The 20932-nt window shown below is 37.9% G+C and overlaps 1 long non-coding RNA gene across 6 annotated transcripts in view; it reads right to left on the bottom strand.

The window, feature by feature from the left end:
• LOC104860936 overlaps positions 1-20932 on the bottom strand; it is a 645196-nt gene that overhangs the window by 77528 nt on the left and 546736 nt on the right. For all 6 annotated transcript variants that reach the window (XR_002025275.1, XR_004516392.1, XR_004516395.1 and 3 more), the window contains one exon: positions 2190-2306. This is a non-coding gene — a long non-coding RNA (uncharacterized LOC104860936). The remainder of the gene's footprint in view (positions 1-2189; positions 2307-20932) is intronic.

Here is a 20932-nt window from a genome sequence, read left to right as displayed (position 1 = left end):
AAAACTGAAAACTTTGGGCTCCTCTCCTCATCAGCGAAATTAGAATGTGGGGAAGAGCCCCAGGCATCTGTATTTTAGAAAAGCTCTTCTTTATTCTAAAGGGCAGCCAAAGTTATAACGATAGTCCTATCCCTCTAGTTAATAAAATAACAGCTGGCATTTACGGGGTAACTGCTGTGTGCTAGGCTTTCTAATAGGAACTAAGGGCGTCTGATTTTTAATTTTCTGTAATTGTGAACACTGCTATTTTCAGAGACTATGCAGAACAAGCTAATAGCACATTCAAAGGAATATCTTTCAATGGTGGTATTTCCGACACCGAGGTTAAAAAGCACAAAATATTTTTTAGGAGATTGTCTTGTTCATTTTCTTGTTGCTGGGGCAAAATACCTGACATCCAACAAGTTACAGGAGAGATTTATTCATTTTTTTATGTATTTATTTTTGACTCACAGTTTGTAGAGGTTTCAGTCTATCGTTGGCTGGTTCCAAGGTAGGGTGGCGTGGCATGCAGGCAACAGAGGGATCAAGGGAAGGCAAGGGATTTATACCCTTCAGGCCACACCCACAGTGGCCTATCTCTTCCAAGCTTCATCTCCCAATGTCACTCCCAGCTATAAAGCCATCAGGAGACTAATCCAGCAATGAGTTTCACACCCATGAACCAGTCACCTCCCAAAAGCTCCACCTAAGAGCACATGAGACTTTAGGGGACGGTCTAGATATAAACCCTAAGAGCGAAAATACAAAGGGACATCTCTCTGGCATCCTTCAGGTGATTCTGGAATGTGTGCAGGATGAAATGGTTTCAAACCACGTTATTTTAGCACCTTGTGGGTGGCTTGTGCTGCACAGAGGCTGACTTGGCTTTGTTGTACAGCACATGTTTGTCTCAGTATGGATTCTCTCTCCTCTCTCTCTCGCTCCCTACATTCATGAAAGCGCTGGTGTGTGTTGAAAGAAGGTGTGGTTTTGAAGCTTTTCTAGCTAGAAACAGTAATAATTCTTTGAAAGATGACTTTATAGATATCTCCTTCTAGCAAAATTTACAACTGATAAAAGATCTGGAGCATAATGAAACTTTGAGAACGTCCAAAGAAAAGCTCCTTCCTAGGCTGTCTCCGCTATCCTTCTAGCTCACTCAAAATCTGAGCTGCCCAGGTACTCAGAGTCTCCATAATTGGGACTGTCTATGAGGAAAATAAAAGCACAATATTAGGTGAATCAATGTCTTAAAATTCTTATGGTAAAAAATATCTTTTTGCTGTAGCTAAACTCTCAGAAAATAGGAATTAATTTAGTAAATTTTAAAGACTTTCAGCAATGTGTCCGACTGGAAGTAGGAAAAGCCTTCATTATGCTGCTGGAGTTCTTCTTTCTGTCCTAGAAAGATGCACTCCTGGGCTGAGCACCAGGAGAGTCTTATGTGTGTGCACTCCAAAGTCAGGATGATTTCTGGGGCTCCAAGTTACAAATCTTCTACCTCAAAATTTGCCTGAATGTGACCTTTTCCAAAGGGTTTCAGTGCTTCGGAAAGACTTCTTCCAGGGATACCACCTCTTTCTTCCTTTATTTAAATTGCTCCCAAAATTCTAAATCCTTAGAGAGACTTTTGTTTATTCCTTGGGTCAGTCCACACATACTGGACTGAAACATCCTCCATTCTATATACCAAGTCAGGTACTGAGAATGCAGTAGTGAGCAAAACAGTCATTGTCTTTGTTCTGGTGATCTTGCGTCCCTTGAGGCCAGAGAACTTTGTATGGTAGAGCAGACTATCACTTTCTTGAAATTTGGTAATGATTCTACTAAAACATCCAGGAAATATTGTGAGTATGTAAGAGAATGCCTCATCCAGTCCGTGAAGTATGATAGAGTTTAGGAAAAGGGTTCCTTGAGCATGTATTGGACATAGCTGGGTGAAGAGAAGTGAGAGAGCATCTACAGTAGTGGTAACAGCAAAGGCAAAGATCCTAACAGGGAAGACATTACAACTGCTGTGAATTGAGAAGGAAGGGAGAGTATGACAGCTGGAATAGAATGAGTCAGAACGAGAGTCAAAACTGAGAGCTAAGGAGGGCCATGTTCAGGAAGTGTGTATTTTATCTTAATTACATTGGGAAGTTTTTAAAGATATTCTTGTAAGCAAGCAGTTGGCATACTCAAATATACATTTTAAGAAAACTCACCCTGGTTCAGTGTACAAGAAGAATTGGAAATAACCAATGGCAAAATCTTGAAGGACTGCTTTGGAGACTGCTGCAGGATTCTATTTATACAGATGATGACTTGAGCCAGGCTGGGTGCTGTGGAGATAAGGGAAAGAGCCCGAGATTAGTAGTAGCCTCCTCTGGCAGGTTCTTGTTTAGAGTGTCCCCTTGATAGTGGTGCTCCCAATATACTGAATCACAGCAGAGGTCTTGCTAATAAACAGAAAAAATGAGCATGTCTGGGAATAGCATCTGGCCTGAAAAACCAAGAGTAAAGATTATTTTACCTTAGCCAGCTGTACTTTAGAATAATACACAGAGACCTCTGTGAATCATTTTATGGTTTATTAAACAAAATTCTGTTTGCAATTGACAAGTTAGGAAAATAAATACCCATGCTTCTTTTCACTTTGTATTTCCTTGGTTCATCCACAGACTCACAGTCCAAGTTTTAGGGCTGCTCTTGGAGACCCATTAAGCAGGCCTGGATCTCCACTTCTGAATGTTCCATGGGAATCAGCCACAGATTGCCATCAACTTCTATGACAATGGGAATCAGGAGACAATTCTTGTTTCTAATTATTATGAGAAGTTATTTAAGCCTCTTAATGTGTGTGTTGTTCTAGATGCCAACCTCTGGGGCCGTTTGCCCTTCCCAAGGTGGGAGGAATGTCATGAATGATCTGTGGTAAGAAGAGCTTTTACAGTTTCTGAGAAATAATTTTCTCCCACTATTAACCTAGAATCCCACTTGGGTTGTGTGTGTGTGGGGTTACATTTGTGTGTGTTAGCTTGATTTATTTGCCTTAATTTTATCTGGGTCCCTAGTTTCAGAGAAGACAACAACTTTATGCATGCATTAGAATGCTTTGGAGGACTTCTGTAAATACAGAGGGCTGCGCTCCAGCTACAGTTTCCAAGTCAGAAGGACAGTTGGGCCTGAGAGTTGTACATTTCTAACCCGTTTCCAAATGATGCTGAAGCTGCTGTTGTGGAGGCCACATGTGGAGATCCACTGGGCAAGGAGATGCTGACCCTGATGAATTATATTTAATGACTCAACAAATGCCTCCCTGCATGGCCTTGCAATTTCCTCCAGAACTGTGAATATCCAATCCCTTTGGCTTAGAGTTCTCTTGCAGTTTTCACTGCCTCCAAAGCTAAACTCTTTTGGAGTTCGCAGAATTACCTGTACTTTCTCCACTACAGGTTTCCCTATTTAAAGAAAGACATTCTCAGTCTTCTTTGTGCAGGACTTGGTACACTGTCAGGGTGAATTTCAGGAAAATCACCAATGTTTAGTAAATGAGTGAATGAATAAAGGAATGGTTCAGGATGAATTTCTTACCAGGACATCATAGTAGTATCTAGAATATTCACTTGGAAATGAATTCTATTTCTACTGACTCTATTATTTAATATCATATTAAGGGATTCCTAATATTCACTTTGCTTTACACTGGTAAAGCATTATCTCTCACAGGAAAAGATCTTTAAATCTAATTATAGTAAAGAAAATGGTCAAATATAAAATTATTATGTAAGAATAACCTTTATTGTTGATTGACATATCTAAAATCACTAGGCATTATAGCTTTGTGGAAGAAAAGGTCATTGTTGCATTGCGAGTATTAGGTAAGTCTTTGATCTCATGTATATATGGAATTATTGAAGTAATTCACTTATCCATTTATTCAACTTCTTATCATACAACTACAATGTGCTAGGCACAGGTGAAATTAACATTTGTTAGAAAACTTAGAATTTATTTGGTGTCATTCTTTTCCTGACACTAGAATCCCCTCTCTTCCTTGTTGATGGATTTCCAACAACTGCTTACTTTCAGTAACTCACGTGAAAGCCAATCTGAATCACTGCTGTTTGAAATGAACTGCCTCTAAAGTTGCTATTTGCCCAATTTTGACCTCCTTCAAGTAACACAACATGGCTAAATTCTACTCCCCATGGCAGTTCTATTCGATAAGGACAGTGGGTATCTCACAATGAGTTAAAACACGGACAGAATTTCTGCATGACCCAGTTTTGATTTCTTGTTCTCAAATAGGACACCTAGGGAAGTTGTTAAAACTTTTCTGTGATTCTTTCCTTCTCTGTAAAATGGGGATAATATTAGGCCTCCAAAAATTAGAGGGAGAATGAACAAATTTACTACATCCAACAAATTTAGAACAAGGTGTGGCATATAATGGTTAATAATATTAACTGATGTTTTTAATCTTATGACTATCATTTATAAAAATGTTACCTTCTGAAAGTATCCAACGAAACATCCTTATGTTAGCCATGGTACTACTCAGCTTTGGCTGCTCTCATCTCCTTGGACATTTCCAACTTATTAACCCCTCTTACTATGGTGCTCAGAATATAGCTTAACAGTAGGGGCTGTTTGTCTAGCAGAGGATGCTGAAAGATAATCATTCCCAATGTTCTGAATTTCATGAGGTGAAGGAGTAGTATTAAAAAATAATATATATATTATATTATATTATATTTTTATATTATATATAAATTATTAAAAATAATATAAATATATTATATATATATAAAGTGCCTATTATCATAGGGATTATATATGACTCTTTAAATATATCATTTCTCATTTTTATTGCAGATGAGATAGGATTACCTATCACTAAAGGTGCTCACAGGAACATATCACTAAAGGGTTTTGCACCCAAGATCCAAACAGATCTTTCAGCTTCAAAGCTGGGTCTCTTATGATTCTCCATGCTGCTTTATTGTAACTAGGAAATTTCCAAGAAATCACAGGGCTCCTAACTTTAGCGGTAAGGGCCAAGTTGAAAAATAGATCACAAGATCTGCAGCATTATGTGGGCCAAGAATTTTGACAACAGCTTTATTTATTTAATGCTGAAATATCCATTCTCCATCTAATCTTCTTCCCTATTTCTTGGGTTAGAAAAACAATACTCTCGGTCAGGGAATAATAATGCCCAGAAACCACTAACTATGTTGCATCTCAAACCCTAAGAAGATGAGAAAACATCAAAACAATGAAGCACATAGGGGGTTATCTCCTCATGCCAAACACCTACTATGGATCCACAGTATAACTGCTCCTATTATTACTGAATAGTGCATAAAAACAATGATAACCATGGATCTACACTGAATGTCATGAGCAGGGACTCACAGTGGATGGGTAACAGCAGCAGCTGTAATGCAGCAAGCATTTCTTCCATGCAAGCCCTCTGCCAAGGACTGCATGGTCACTCTCCCATACACCTTGAACTAACCCAGTGAGTCTTTTATTGAATGAGCAAACAGATCCAGGCTAGTTCCATGGCTCATCTCCTTGGTCCTACACAACAGGATGGGGTTTAAATTTCAGGGTGTTTCCTTTTGCAGTCACAATCCTATCTTGGAGCACTTTCTACACATTTCACATTCTGCTCTGATTAGACGTCTAGGAAGATCTTTCTTTCACACGTACATGCCACACCAGCACCATGATGAAGATAGTGGGTGACCAGTTTTATGGGGAGGATACTATTCTACCCCTCTAGCCATGGGAATTCTGATGAAAGGACTCTGTTTTCACAGAAGAGAAAGAGGTAAATTACTAGAAAATACAATTTCATATTCATAGAGGAATTTACTTTGACAAAGCAGTATCATGCATTTCAGGTGATGAAATTCACACAATGTCCCTGTGAGGTGTTGTTGTCATACATGTTTTCTAAGTGGGAACCTGAGGGCGAGAACAGGGAGAGGTTTGCCCCAGATTCCTAAGCACCAGGCTGGAGCTTTCTGACTTTGGAAACCTTGGCTGTCCAACTGTGATACCTTGCTTTCTTGGCCTTTAATTAAAAAAAAAAAAAAGGAAAGCCTGAAAATCCTAAAAGTAAATATAAATAAGAAATGGGAAAAAATATAAACTACCCAAATCCCACATTCCAGGACAACCTCAATCAATGTAGTTCTTTTCAAACTTTTTCAATTTCAAAATATATGCATGCATGCATGCATACTTTTTTTTTTAAAAGAAGGGCGTATCATACATATGAATTCATAGCCTGTTTTTATTTTCTTTACAGTGCAATTTTGTATTTATTTCTATGTTGGCCTTTATAGTGCTCCATATATGATCATTCTTAGAAGCCCATTCTATCCCATAATTCCAATATCTTAAAGTTAAACAAGTTGGCCTTAGTCTTCCCTTTTGTGCTTTATCTCCAAGGCCATTCAGAGAGTGTTGGGCCAAGTAAAACAAAAACAAAAGAAAAACTAAAATTTCTCCTCAGTAGTCTTAGCTAGACTGCTAACAGTAAATCTCCACTTTCCTCCTCTCACTGCCTCAAATTCTACCTGAATGCAAGCAAGAAAGCCTACGTAAGACAGTTCCAGACTGCAGTGGATTATGAATGCAGAGAAACATCTTAAAACTCAGGCCAAGCCAGGAAACCACAAAGGGCCTCCTATTGCCTTCTTCGGGGTAGGGTTTTGTATTTAGTAAAACAAAGAAGAGGCTAACTTTACTTGTATTCTGACCACTCTGATAAGGGCAAGGTCTGCAATCTTAACTAATCCCCCCAAGCCTTTGTAATGGGCAATGAGAAGAAGATCCCTTCTGCTGACTCAGACTCTACTCAGGAGAGAAAGTGCACCCAGGCTTTGATGGAAGACCTTTCCCAAGCTCTCCCCTTACCAAGCATTGTCACAGTTTAACAAGATAACTCTGCATGTACATCCAGGTCCCCTTTGCTGCCCTAAGAGAGCATATTTCATCAGAATACAAAACACTTACTGTAGAGGTTTGGCTTTCTCTGCCAGATCAGATGAAGTTTTCTCTTTAAAGAAGAAAGAAAATAAGAAACTGAGAAAAACAGTGATGGAGAAAGAAGAGTTCTATGGGGTTAAGTATAGAAAGGGAATGTTCCAAGTGAATTAGCTTTGGATACTTGTGTAGTGCTGTGTGATGACTTTCATTTTAGGCATCATATTCATTTATCCTTAGCCTTCTCCATGTGGATGAAACAGAATTTCCATGTGAAACACCTTCACTGATTTGAATCCATGCCAGCCATCAAAGGTATACACAGCAGGACTGCCGAAGGCAAGAGAAGGGCTGAGGAAATCTTAAAATCTCTAACTACTCTTGCTTCTCCTTAGCACTCCATTAATAGTACAGTTGGGAACATCAAATAATGTTGATTCCCTTTCCTACAATTATTTTGGCTCTGTTGCCATCTTCAAACTCTATTTCCCATGGTAATTATTATGCTTTCTTTATTTCCAATGTCAGCTTATTTTCAAAGAAAAAAAAAACTCATGTAACACAGCTAAAGGAGCCAAAATAGAATAATTTGTTATATTAAGCAAATACTTATTTGCATAGTTGTGACTCTCATTTCTGTATTAGCACAGCAGCAAAACCAACAGTGCTTAATTCAGAAAGGCAGGACACGGTATGCAAGGACATTTATGTCTCTCTGGGGAAGAGCTAGGAAGCAGTCAACAGTAAACAATCTTTCCCTCCAAGCCCAATGTCCAAATGAAAGTTAGTAATTTTCTCTGTGTATCACTGCCCCTCACCTTATTACTTGAGGGAAAATTTTAACATATTTTGTTGATTACATTTTATTCTAACATTATATTTAAGATAAATTTTGGGGGGCTGAGATCAATGGTAAAGGACCTTCTTACTATGCAGGAGGTACTGGATCAATCTCTAGACTCCTCCCTGCCAAACTAATTACAAAATAGAATATAAGAACTTTTTGTGTTCTTGGAAAATGGGCCTCCAAAACAGCCTCAATTTATTCCAAGAGAGATCAACTATCTCTCTTAATAATTTTTTTTTTTAAAAAGCAGGTAAGTCCAAAGATTCTGTATCTGCTTAGAGGAACTCTTGCTTATGTTATTTGTGAGCATGGCTGCTACACAGAATTATGACTGGGTTAAGCCTATGCTGGGTTCCTTGAAATGGGAGTCATGGTAAAATGTCTAGAATAAGATGTCTAAAAGTATGAATTTCAACTTATGTGAGTTTGAATAACTTTCATATTTAAAATGCAGAAAATATTTATTATAGATTAACTCAATGTATAGCCATTATAATATTGTGAAGAGTGATATTTTTCTATATAGCAAAAGTTTTCCAAAATAATTTCATGCTAACGATTGTATGAAATATTACACTCTCAACTGAGAACCAATGTTTTCTCAATTAGAGAATCTTTAGCTTTTAAATCTAACTTTCTAGTCATTTAATGGGAAATATCTAATACCTGAAGCAACTCTGGAATTTGGTCTTTTCAAGACCAGTAAGTAATTTGAAGAGCTTAGTTGTTTAAAACATGAGCTGCGCAGTCAGATCTGGGAAAAAAAATCCAGCTCTGTCACTGAGAGCTGTGTGACTTTGGGCATGTAACCTGACCTTGAGGAGCATCACTTTTCTTGCTTGTAAAACAGAGATCAGAAAAATATTCACCACCCAGAGTTGCTGTGACTCTTTGAAAAAGAGATAAAGTATACGAAATGCTAAGCAACATGCCCAGCACAGAGTGCCAACCCTAACTGTTGGTTATTCATCCTTACCATGTGTGCTACTTTGCAAAAAGATTTACTTCTTAGCTTCATGTTTGGGAAGGAGACATGGGAAACAAGAAATTCAGGGACTGGGTTAATGAAGAAAGCCACTGGGTAAGGGGTGGAAGGAGTTGGCAATGGAGACATAAATCCATTTTAATTGCCATCTGAAACTAGAATGTTGACCTCCCCAAAGTGGCAGCATGATCTTTTGTCACCAGAGCCTTCCATTAGTCAAAAGTGGGACTTGAAAGTAGGGTAGTTTGTTTCAAATTATCCACTAGCACACGAAGGGGATCTTTTTATCCTCTGGAAACTTCTGCTAAGCTTACAGAGTTTATGGTTCCCATAATGCATATGTACAGTATCTATTTCATGTAATTTGCTATTAACACTTCCAGTTTCACTTACTGAAACACAGCTGGATAAAAAGAAGTGAAATCCACCATCTACGGTAGAATTCGAGGGTAGATATTAGCAGTTTTATTTGAAAACCCACCCTGCTTTCACTTATCTTGTGTCATGCCATAAATTCCACTCAATACACAATTATCAAACACAGCTTTACGCCATAAATGGTTACTATGCTTTTTTCAGCAAACCATTTCTTACACTGGTTTTGCTCCACCCCAGCATTACACAAGAGCATAAGGACTTTTGCAAAAAGTTACCAAATAAAAAAACCATTTTAAAATATGTCCCCATATCTATAAATCAAAATTTATGTGTTAAAAAATTTTAAACTTCAATGAAATAGCTCACAATTTCTTCTAGTGTTGGGGTTTATGGTGCTAGAACTTTTTGTGGTCAGCAAAGGAAGAAAGACCCATTTGAACTAGTTCAAAAAAAGGTGGAGATTTAGTTTGGGATCTCATGGGAACTAGAAAAGGAAAACTATTCATCTGTTATGCATTTTTGCCTTCCATATTTCTATTTCTTGGAACATATCATTGTATCTTCTCACTGTGAAACCGATCAAAGTCCTCACTTCTCCAAGCATTTTGGCTATCTTTGCTAATACCTCAGCTTGTATCTGGCTGTACAAGGCCTCTCCTTTCCTATGGCACGGTGACTTTTCAGTTAAAAAACCGACACTATCTGATTCCAGGGATTGGATCTCTTATTTCAGATGTTTTAGAGAAAGAGGAATTGGATTAGCTACCACCTAATCTTTGACCTGGCTCCCATGTCTCATAGGTCCACCCCTTTTTCTAACCAGCTGTAACGACCATGGTCCAAAACTGATGACCCAGACCCACCTCTTATAAGTGCATATGTCTTAATGAAGCCATTGAGTTACACTTCTCATTTCTTCTTTCCAGAAAAAAGGACCCCAAACAGGTGATGCAACTCTTCAAAATTGAAACCATCTTTACAAAATTAAAACTAAAATTGCATGATATGTCTTCAGAAGGCTTGTGCATCAGGTGTATTTAAAAATCTTCTCTTCCTTTCCACTTTTTATTCATCCTAAAACTCCTTAAATATCAGTGTACATTGGTTTCTTTAGTCTGCTCTTTTGTCGGAGCACACACATAGTGTGAAATCCCTGCAATAGTAACAAAGTATATTATTCTACATGCTGGAAATTTTTATTTGAGTCTAATTTTATTTTATACATGTGAAGATTTTTTGACAGGATAATGAATAAAAAACTTATATAACTGTGTAAGCATTTTTACTAAATAAGAAATGCCAATTCACACAATATCCTACTGTTCAGCACTAATTCTGAACATTGTTCCTGAAATAATATTTTCAGGACTCTTCCTCTGAGAAGCTAAAACCATTTTGCAGATTGTTCAATGTATAGCTAACTGCCTAGGGCCATTATCAAGATCATTGTCTTTTAGGAAAAAGCTTTTCACTCTAACTTTCTCCTTCCCTGGCAAGGAAGGGGTAGGGAGTAAAATGGGATGGAATGCAAGACCTATTTTGAAATGTATGAGAGTTGGACACTCCCAAAATTCCAACAAGATTACACACACAAAGAAATCTCATCTGGTAAATATTACATTCTGTTTTTGTCTTTGGTTTAGTTTTTACACAACTTGACAGTTTGTGGTACCGTGCCACATTTCAGAGCTAAGGTTTACAAACATCTGGCTCATGAGCAACATTCCACTCCCCACAGCCCCCAAGTGTTCTGGGATAAAGTGTTTGCAACATTCCAAGTGAGGTGGAAAACAAGGATTTTCCTAGAGAACAGTGGGGGCAAGTGAGCCATTATGTTTCATGGCGCCCCTCTGGAGACTGGATGAACCTACTTGCCGATGAACTTTAGGGGCTTAGAGACTCTTGGACCCTTTTGCTGAGTGGTCAATTGGTTGGATCCCTTAAAGGTGTTGGCAAAACGAAAGTTTTCTCAATAAAGCATCATAACAATGAGGTAATATAAATTCTTCAGTCATTTCAATGGAATATTTAAAAATCCATCCCACTCTAGACTCTGTCCAACTAAGAATATGAAAAAAAATGTTCTGTTTTTATACTTTTCATGGATGAATGCATAACAAGACATTCATATTAATTAAAACGTGCAATAATGCCTGGTACTTAGTAAAAGCTACTAAATTTTTGCTTGCATCATCATCTTCAGCTTGCTGACAGATGTACTGTATGTACAGCAAAGTTATATTTGAACTGTCAGGATTTGAGGTTTAATTATGGTAACTGATATACTATATATCTATCCTTTTGGTTTTTGGTCACCTTTCTCCCCTTCTTATTTAAATGCTGTGTTAGGATATCAGTATATTGTTTAACACAAGAAATCCGAATGGTGTTATAACTGCTTTTTAATGAAAGTATCTATTATTTACACTATGGATTGCTAATTTGCATTGTTACCTAACCTCTCTGCATCCTAACAAACAAACACCTGTTTCCTACCCCACATAAGCTATTCCAAAAGAGTTACCATCTCTCCCTGGGGAAGATGTCTCACCAGGTCTCCAGAACTTCTGAAGATATTAATGTGGGATCGGGAATGGGGCAAAACCCACAGATTCTTAGGAGGGTCTGTTCAGTATGTGCAAACTTTTGTGTGTGTAAAGAAATTCATTTTCCTAAGGATATGGCCTATAGTTCCCACCAGACCTTCAGAGGTAGCATAAAATATAAAAGGTTAATAATACATATGTATATGAAAGAGAGTCGAGATAGCCAGAGTAAGAAAGCATTCTTTGCAGAATTGTAACGGAAGCCCTCTCTCTTATGTAAGTATTCCATTTTTTCAACTCTATCTAGCCACTAAATAATCTTTCTCTACTTTGCAACAAAACTTAATCTTGGATCACCAATTTTCTCTGAAAAGGCATGCAAAAGAAAGCATGTATGAAAGGTTTCCTTTTGGAGGGTGAAATCTTCCACTAATTGAATAAAACTAGGAAACTAGCCTCCCATTAGCAGGCCTATATGATTTCTTTGCACAAATAACCTCACCTACCATCACTAGCATGCAGCCAGGCACACAGCTGATGCAGAGGAAGACTTCAAAAGCATGGGCCCTTGAGTAGGGCAGAAAGGGAGAACAATTTCTCACTCTGCTTCTTGAAAAAGAAAGGGGAGCCTTCGGCATATTATTTCATAGTTCAAAGTCTTCATTTTAAAAGGTGTACATAGTTCTAGTGCTTTCCTCATAAGGCAATTATCAGAATTAAATAAGAAATATAAACAAGGGCATGGTATGGTATCTGGTATACACCAGGACCTTAGTACATTTGAGCTATAAGTGATTCACTGCATCCTCGTTATACATCTATTTGGTAGAGAGTAACTTTCCAATCTTACAGACAAGGAGATTAATATTAGGAGAGGGAAAGAACATGACTGCAATCAGTCTATAGGTGACACAGATGATCCTTTGTCTTACAAAGGGGAGGCCAACTGGGATACTATGTAGAAATAATAGTGATATATTAATAATAACAGATATAGAAAACAACTAATATTAATCTCAGTGTTCATATGTTTAAGAAGAGGCTAAGTATAAAAATCTTAATTGGTTTAAAAATAATATCAAATTTATAATAATACAGATTAGACATTGAAGTGACTAAATTACTGAAGTAATTTACATAAGTAGAGGAAGATAGAAGTACTATTTCCCGAATGAATTTAGAGCAAGAATACTATCAAGGAAAAAGGTTACATATATGAGTTTCAGCTATAAGACATGGAATGAGCATGCATACATATTTTAATTCCTTCTACAGTTTTAATATAACTCGCAAACACATCTTTGCTAGAACTGTTAGGGATCTGGTTATGGCCTTTCTTGCAACTTAGGGAATTAGTTTCTTCCAGAGAATGTTAGTACTTTATATAACCCAATAGCACCCATTAAGGAGGAAACTGCTGCTGCTGATTCTGATGACCAGACGTTTATCAAAGGAATCTAGGCCTTACTAGACACATTGGCGACACAAGGTAGAAACTATATGGAAAGAAAAGAAATGATATGGCCATTTTAACTAAACACTCCCCTTGATAAATCCTTTAAAATTCCATAAAGTAGCATCTGGCATTAGTTTCAATGCTATGAAATATTACCCACGGATGATAGTGTTTCCAGTTCATCTTACCACTGCTTTCTTAAAAAATATCTTTCTCTTTCTTCTTCCAGGGTTAGGTCATACAGCTTTAAATTCTGGTGCTAAAGAATTGAAAAAAGTAGATTAGCTCTTGATTTCCCCATATTACTTGCCCTTGCTTCTCAATATTCCCTCAGGAAGGTATTTATATTTAATAGAGGGGTACGGTTCATACAGGGAAGCCAGTCAGACCAATGATAAGACTGGAGAAACAATGCCCTAAATATTAAGATGTTACAAGCAGAGAGATGACTTTTCCCCTGAGGGTCCCAAAGGCTTTCCATGTACCATGGAACTCATTTATCCTGAGAAAAACCATGGCCATCACTCTTAGTTGGAATACTTTTATCTTCATTTTAGAAGAGTAGACTTTCTCATTGTTTTCAATAATGCCCTCTCTTCTCTTTTCCCTGAACATGAATCTATCCCTTGGTGTCTCCATATCACCAGAAGATCCCATGAATCTATCAAGTTATTTGTGATATCTTAACATCAATTGGTGATTACTTATACCCATGAGCCATGATAATATTTAGAATCTAATACAGGGTTTACCTAAATGAGTCACTTTATCACCTTGGAGGAAGTCAGAGTTGATATTCCAAAGTAGGAGATACCATGTAAGATAAACAGTTTTATACTGTCCCCATTTCTAATGGCACCACTGTGACCCAAGTTACCTTCGTCTTTTGCTTTGATCATTAAAATGGCCACTTAAGCAGTGCCATCATATCTAATTTTTGGAACCTCTCTAATACATTTCTTAAGGTGCAAGCAGAGTAGTTCTTTCAAGCACAAATCAAACACCAGAATCCCACCTCTTAAGTGAATTCCCATTATCAAATGGATAAAGACAAAAACTTTAATATGACTTGAAAGACCATTACAGCTCTCTTCTATTCCTCCCTGGTCTGGCACTGCCCCTACCTATGTAATCTCTGTATGTGTTTTTCCCTGTCTGAGATGTCTGTGTCCACTGTTACCTAGCTAGCACTCACAGATGACAAAGAACACAGATTGATGAACAAGTTCAGGCTGGCTCTTTTATTATTATGTTCTCACACTCTCTTCCTGAATTGATTATTTATATAGTGTCTAGTATTTGCCTTAGTTTGAAATTATTGTATACAACAATTAGCATAGTTACTTTGTGCTCTCTCTCATTGGACTCTTAAGCAAGGGCTTTAAAAAGTTTGCTTATTATTATATCTTTACGGCTTGTTCAACTTCAAGAATATAGGAGTAATACTGACAACAGTCTTTGTTTACCAGTTTTAAGCATGTTAGATGTTATCTCTTAACTTTTACCAGGATCTATGTAAGAAGTATTATTAGCCTCCTTTACTAAAGGAGAAACTGAGACACAAAGAGGATAAGTAAGCTGCCCCAAAGTTCTACAGCTAATAAGTGAGATATTTAGGTTTTAAAGCTAGGTAGTTTGGTTTCAGAGTTTGTGCTCTGAGTCATTACACCAGTCTACGTTTACAGTAGTAACAGGTGCCCTTGTCATAGTAAATAATAAGTACTTGTTAATTCAATAATGAATAATGAATAGACTGTTGCTAGAATGACTCACTAGGGGACTTATAATTTGTTCAGGATTGGAAGCAAGTCAGGGAAATGGCAACCTCAATGGTGCATAAGACCAGAATCATCTGGCAAACTTATGTGGCAGTGAATACCAAAGAAGCAGCTCCCATGAGCTGTGCTTCTCACACTGGAAAGCCTCCTTGTCTATCTTGCTGCTTGGAAATGCTAGCTGGCAAAATCCCTGCTCCTGACTAAGGAAGAGCAAGTTTAAATATAGATGAGGGATCTAAAAATGCTGCTGTTGAGGCTGTAACAGGTGACGGAATATTTTTTTTTTTTTTGTAGCTAACTACATTACAAAGCCTTTCAAAGTTGGGCCTGAGCCTTGACTACCCCTGAGTGTTTATCCCCAAGAGCTTTTAATGTGATGCTAGGGACCACTGTCATTTACTGAAGGATTTGTCTATTTGCTATGAATGTCAGGAGACTGATAACTTGTCTATTTACTATGAATGTCAAGAGACTGACATTCATAAAGATGAACAAATACCTTTTACCTACAGAGGCTGTGCCTTCAAGAAGGTCATTTGGGGCTGATGGCAAGTGAGTAACATAAGAGAAATTCTAGGGGGATTCTTTTGTCTCCTGAGAAAAAGGAAAATGGCAAAACAGAGATTTTGCTGACCTCCTGAAAGGATTTAACATTTGGAGAGTTACTTGCTCAACATTTAGTCAACAATATGGACAGGGAACATTTACACAGACTGGAGCAGAGCACAGGTTGTCAGGAAGGAAAAGTAAGAAGCACCTGTCTTTGGATAGCTGATACTTTACTTTGGAAGGTCAAGATCTCACTACCTGAGCAATACTTCCAAAGCAACTAACACACCGGAGCAAATGAAGAGTACGCAAACTGAACAGGGCAGTGTAAAAAGAAGGATCAAATTGCACTGGGATCAGTTTTAACATTCACTGAACACCGTTCGTGCTAGGTAAGAATGAGGATAGATATGCAAACATGCTTTTTCTGTTTTTTAAGGACCGTAAAAATTTTGTAATTGCAAGGTTTACTAGTTAGATCAAGTTTCTGCCTTCAGCGACCTTGTATTTTAGAGAAAGTTAAGCACAGAAACAGATAAACAGGTAACATAAACAGGAACTCCAGATTATAAAAGGCTGATGCAGAGAATGAGAGCAAGCCATGAGCTAGCTATTGATCATGGGGAAGGAAGCTCTACTAAAGATGATCAGGGAAGAGATTCTTCCTCGGAGAGTAGCCCAGAGGTGAGATAGGCAAGCAAGCTGAGCCAGGCAAGGGTGAGTATCTCTAGGAGAACTACATTTTTCAAGAGGAAGTAGGTATGAAGTTCCTAAGATGAGAATAAGCACATGCAGTCAATAAAAAGGAAAACCACCGAACTGGTGGTTGGGAAGCATAGGAGGAGTTGAGAACTGTGGCTAGGCAGTCAGAAGACAAACCAAATATAATCACGTGGAACACTGTAAGAATTCTACTTTGGTGACACAGGGCTCCATCTGAGCGTTGTATGCAAAGAAGACAATCTTTAAAATTCTTCGTGGAATATGGGCTGTGCAAGAAATGGCAGAACTAAGGAGATCAGCAAAGCGGCTAATATTTGCCTCTGTCTACGGGAAAGGTGATGGGGGCATGACTGAAATGGAGGAAGTGGAGATGGTGAGAAGCAGTAAAATCTTGGAATATATTTTAGGTGTAGAATTGGTGTACCTGATAGAGTGGCTGCGTGGTCATAAAAAGAGAGGAATTGAGGACAATTCCTAAGCTTTTGGCCTAGGCATACATATGAATTAAGTGGCACTTTCTATGATTGGGAATATAGGAGAGAGAGGCACAGACTGGGTATGGGAGAAACTGATTTCTGTTTAATTCAGCTTCTACGTGGGATGCATATTTTCCATAAGCTTTAATGTATTTTTCATAAGGTTTAATATTTCAGGCTATCAATGCTTTAGTAGGAAATAGGGCTGTAATAAATGTGATTCTGGTTCTAATATGTAAATGGAAATAATGACCCCTCATGTCCTTGTACGGCACCATGGTACTTTCCAAGGATTTTAAATAAAACTTTATCAGGTGTGTTTTGTATATTCATATGGCTTTAATTGTCAAGGAAGATAAGAAATTGGTGACTTGAATAATACATGAAGAAGGCCAAAAGCATCTTTTCCTTTATTGTTCTATACAGTGATTTTCAAGGTGTGATCCTCTGACTGGGAGTAATAGAATCACCTCAAAACACAGAAATGCAGATGAGTAGGCCCCATATCAGGAATACTGAATCAGGAACTCTGGGATAGGACCTGGAAGTTGGTGGTTTAACAAGTCCTGCAGGTAATTCTGATGCACATTATAGTTTGAGAATCAGTGATCTAGAATATGAACATGTTTGTTCACTAAGGTAAGACTGATTTTAGGACTTTAAAACAGATTAATAAAGTGTAAGATTCATGATTTCAAAGACTCTGAAGGAAATGTAGCTATCACAATTAAAACAGCAATCAAGGGGTCAGGGGGATAAGAGATGTTGCAAGATTTTCCTTCTAAAGCCAAGGGTGCAATTTCTCCAAATGCAAGATTGAAGCAAATCGAAAGTCAAATTATAAAATATGAAATACAATTAAGGAAAGTTGGCTTCTACAAAGAGTGTAACTAAATCTATTCAAAACAAAGCTCTGATAATTGGCAGCTGGCACTGCAGTCGACAGAGGATGTCTGGTGAGAGCTTCCCACCAACCAAATGTCCTGGTTACAATTTATATATAATATGCTCCTATATAAACTTGTTATTGAGAAGCGTGAGAATATCAGCTTGGGCATAATTCTTGCATCTTCCCCTAAGAAAGCTGGGCAGCAGTGTCAAGCTGAGGTATTTTCCTAAGAGACTGTTGGGGTAGTGGGAGAAAACCCTTAGTCTTAACCCTTGCCTCACCTCTCCCACATAATAGCTGGCAGTACAGGCTGAAGAAGCCAGAAACTTGACACCACCCTGATCCTCGGGTACTGAAAGCACTTGTACCCAAATGCGGAGGTCACATCAAAATTCTTAAACATCTCAAAGGCAAACCTCTTGAATTCACAAAGGCGCTGTGGTAGCAAATAACAAAATTAATTCTTGGCTAACATAAAAAAGAGGATTCATTATGAGACTGCAGAAATGTCAAAGGCAGAAAATGATTGGTTCTCAGGGTGTAATTAGCGCTAGAACTCTCTTCATTTCTCTCTTGCTCCCAACTCTGTATCTGTGAGCCTGCTCATGTTTCACTCTGCCCATTTGGCTGCAATGGATGGCCACATTTGTCTACTCTGTAAGTTACATTCACAATGTAGCCTCCTGCAGTCAAATAGTCTGGTTCCATTCTCACTTGGCTCTAGTTACTGATTTGGAGGAAAGAAGTCTGGCTGATCATGTTTGTGTCATGTCATTCTAGGTCCAATCTGTTACGAGCGGTGAGGCTACAGTCATCAGTTTCAGAAATGGCAGCTAGATACCATGTCTGTGGAAGGGAAAGAGAACAAACAGTTTACAGAATAATATGATAAGAGATGGCTCTGGGATGGGAAATATACCTAGAGATGACTACTATAGAAAAAATACATCAGCAAAGATAAAACAGTTGGTTGCCTCTACCAAAGAACTCTCAAGAAAAGGTGGCTAGTGGGACTTAGCTGGAGAGGCTGAATGGAGGAGGAGTCAGTAACATCTTCTATTGTAATGGTTCCTGACATGTATTGAGCTGAAGTTAGAAGCAAATAAGCCCACCAAAAGTTGAAATCATTGAGCTAACTGAATTAATAAACAAGTAGGATCATACAAAATCTATATGGAAAATAATAAATCTTTGGAAACTACTGTGATGCAACCCCAGAATGCACACAAACATTATTTTTATTTGTTTATTATACCCAGAAGGACAGAATTCATTCCAAGTAGTATCTTTTTACGTCAGTATTTAATATACTTAAAAGATAAAACTCTTAACAAATATAACAGGAGAGTTGTTAACACAGAGACTTTATTGAGGAAAAAAAGACTTTTATTCTGTCATGATAAAACCAAGATTTTTGATAGATTGGTGGAATACAACGTAAACATATTCCATAACCAATCAGTCCCAAAAACTATCTTCTAAAACAGTGCCTTGAAATCAGGTTATGAGCTAATTCCCCCCTTCAAGGTTAAGCTAAAATAAATCATTTGCCTGAGGACACATACAAGTGGGCCCATCCTCAAACACAGCTTCCTTTGACTCTCTACTAAAGTAAGCCTCAAGATTCCTAACACAAATCTGCCATGTTAAGGCTGCTAAAAGAACCATCTGGATTGAATGGAAAAATTAGAACATTCAAATTCAATTTTACCTTAGTTTTGACTACTTTATTAGTTTTTAATAATCTCAAACCAGAGCTGTAAAGGAATAGGGTACATCTCCAGTAAGTTTTGATGAAAGGAAAGCAAAGAGAAAATGTTCAAGACAGAGGTGAGGATCCTACTGGAGGGCACTGCAATGGATGCAATCCACGGAGGACCTACGAAGCTAGGATTTAGAGACTTGGTGGACTTGAAAAGAACACAGAGTAGAGGATTAAGTAGCTTGTCTACTCAACTACTTTACAAAAGTGTAGGGCTCATTCTACTGTGCATTGGCTCATTAAATAAATGTATTCCCCAATTACTAATTAAGCATGACTGTACATGTAACACACTCAGCTTCATGGCGGAAAGCACTGAAAATAACTCAACTAGTCTAAGTCTGAACAACAAATCAAACAAGAGGCATATTTTTAGAATTTCACTGCTATCAATGATGCTCTGAACTCGCAGAAACTCATCAGTTAAATGTGTAGTGCCCCTCAGGTACTAGTTTACTTTTACTCTTGGGCTTGGTTTTTGTTGAGGAAACTTGCCTTGAATCCTAGCTATTGAGATAAAATCCACAGGGATAAAGGAAGCCAACTTTCCTGTTCCTCTCTTTCTGATTGAAGTGAATTTTGTGAACATGGTGGCGGAGGGTGTGTGTGGGGGGAGAGGGGGGTGCAGACCATGAAGGCCTGAGAAACTTAACAGCAGCCTCCAACGTCCTTCTTGCTTGTTGGCCAGAACCCTGTGACTCTGATTACCACGGTCGGGGAATTGAAATCCTGACATGAGCAATTAAATTCTGTATTTATATCCCTAGCAATTTCATCTTGTCATTTGTGGTTTTCTTCAAATTACAAAACAATTAAATGAAGAATTTGGCAAAATAATTGAACCAGATGCAACTTTCTTGCTCGCTCCCCTCCCCCACTCCCTTTTAAAAGCCGGAAAAAGAATGTAATTCAAGTCTTCCCAGCTCTTCAGCTGTGGAACAGCTGAACAGGCTTCTTGAAGGAGAAAGTGTCTCTTTCTCTAAAGAGTGTGATGTAGTGTTTTATCTGCAGTGTTGAAGAGGAAAGTCCTTGAAGTACAGAATTCCCTAAGAGAAATGAAGCACACACATATTCCAGCCACAGCATTTATTATCCTGACACTGCAATTTAGTAAACAAAAGATGCGAAAAGTGTCATTCTGGTCTACCTTTGGACAGATACACATATAAGAGGTTCTTTAAAAATCTAATGGAGCTGAAAGCTAACCCTTAAACACAAATTAATCTCTAATATCTGAACTGTCTAATACATATCAAATGATATTATCCTATCCATTTAGTTGAAGGCTCAGAATTTTAACTTTCTTCTACAGCCAAGAAACGCATAAAATCTAGTGCATTATATATATCTCATGCTTTGACCATTTCATCAGAAAGTTGGAGAACTTATTTTCGTTAGATTTAGATTTGTCACCTGCATAAGCTCGTTTACTTCTTAAATTCTTTTAGATTATAATTCTAGCAAGATGCTTGATAAACAGTCCCAGAACATTTCTACAATACTCTGGAGGATAAGCTTTATGCCATGTGGAAGGAGAGTCTCTCCAATTAGGTACCTGGGGCAATTTTAAATTA

The sequence above is a fragment of the Fukomys damarensis genome, unplaced genomic scaffold, assembly GCF_012274545.1.
Source record: "Fukomys damarensis isolate Sample0158 unplaced genomic scaffold, DMR_v1.0_HiC HiC_scaffold_9, whole genome shotgun sequence".
Classification (NCBI taxonomy): Eukaryota; Metazoa; Chordata; class Mammalia; order Rodentia; family Bathyergidae; genus Fukomys; species Fukomys damarensis.
The sequence above is the reverse complement of the archived record's forward strand: the minus strand, read 5'-3'. Positions and strand labels throughout refer to the sequence as shown.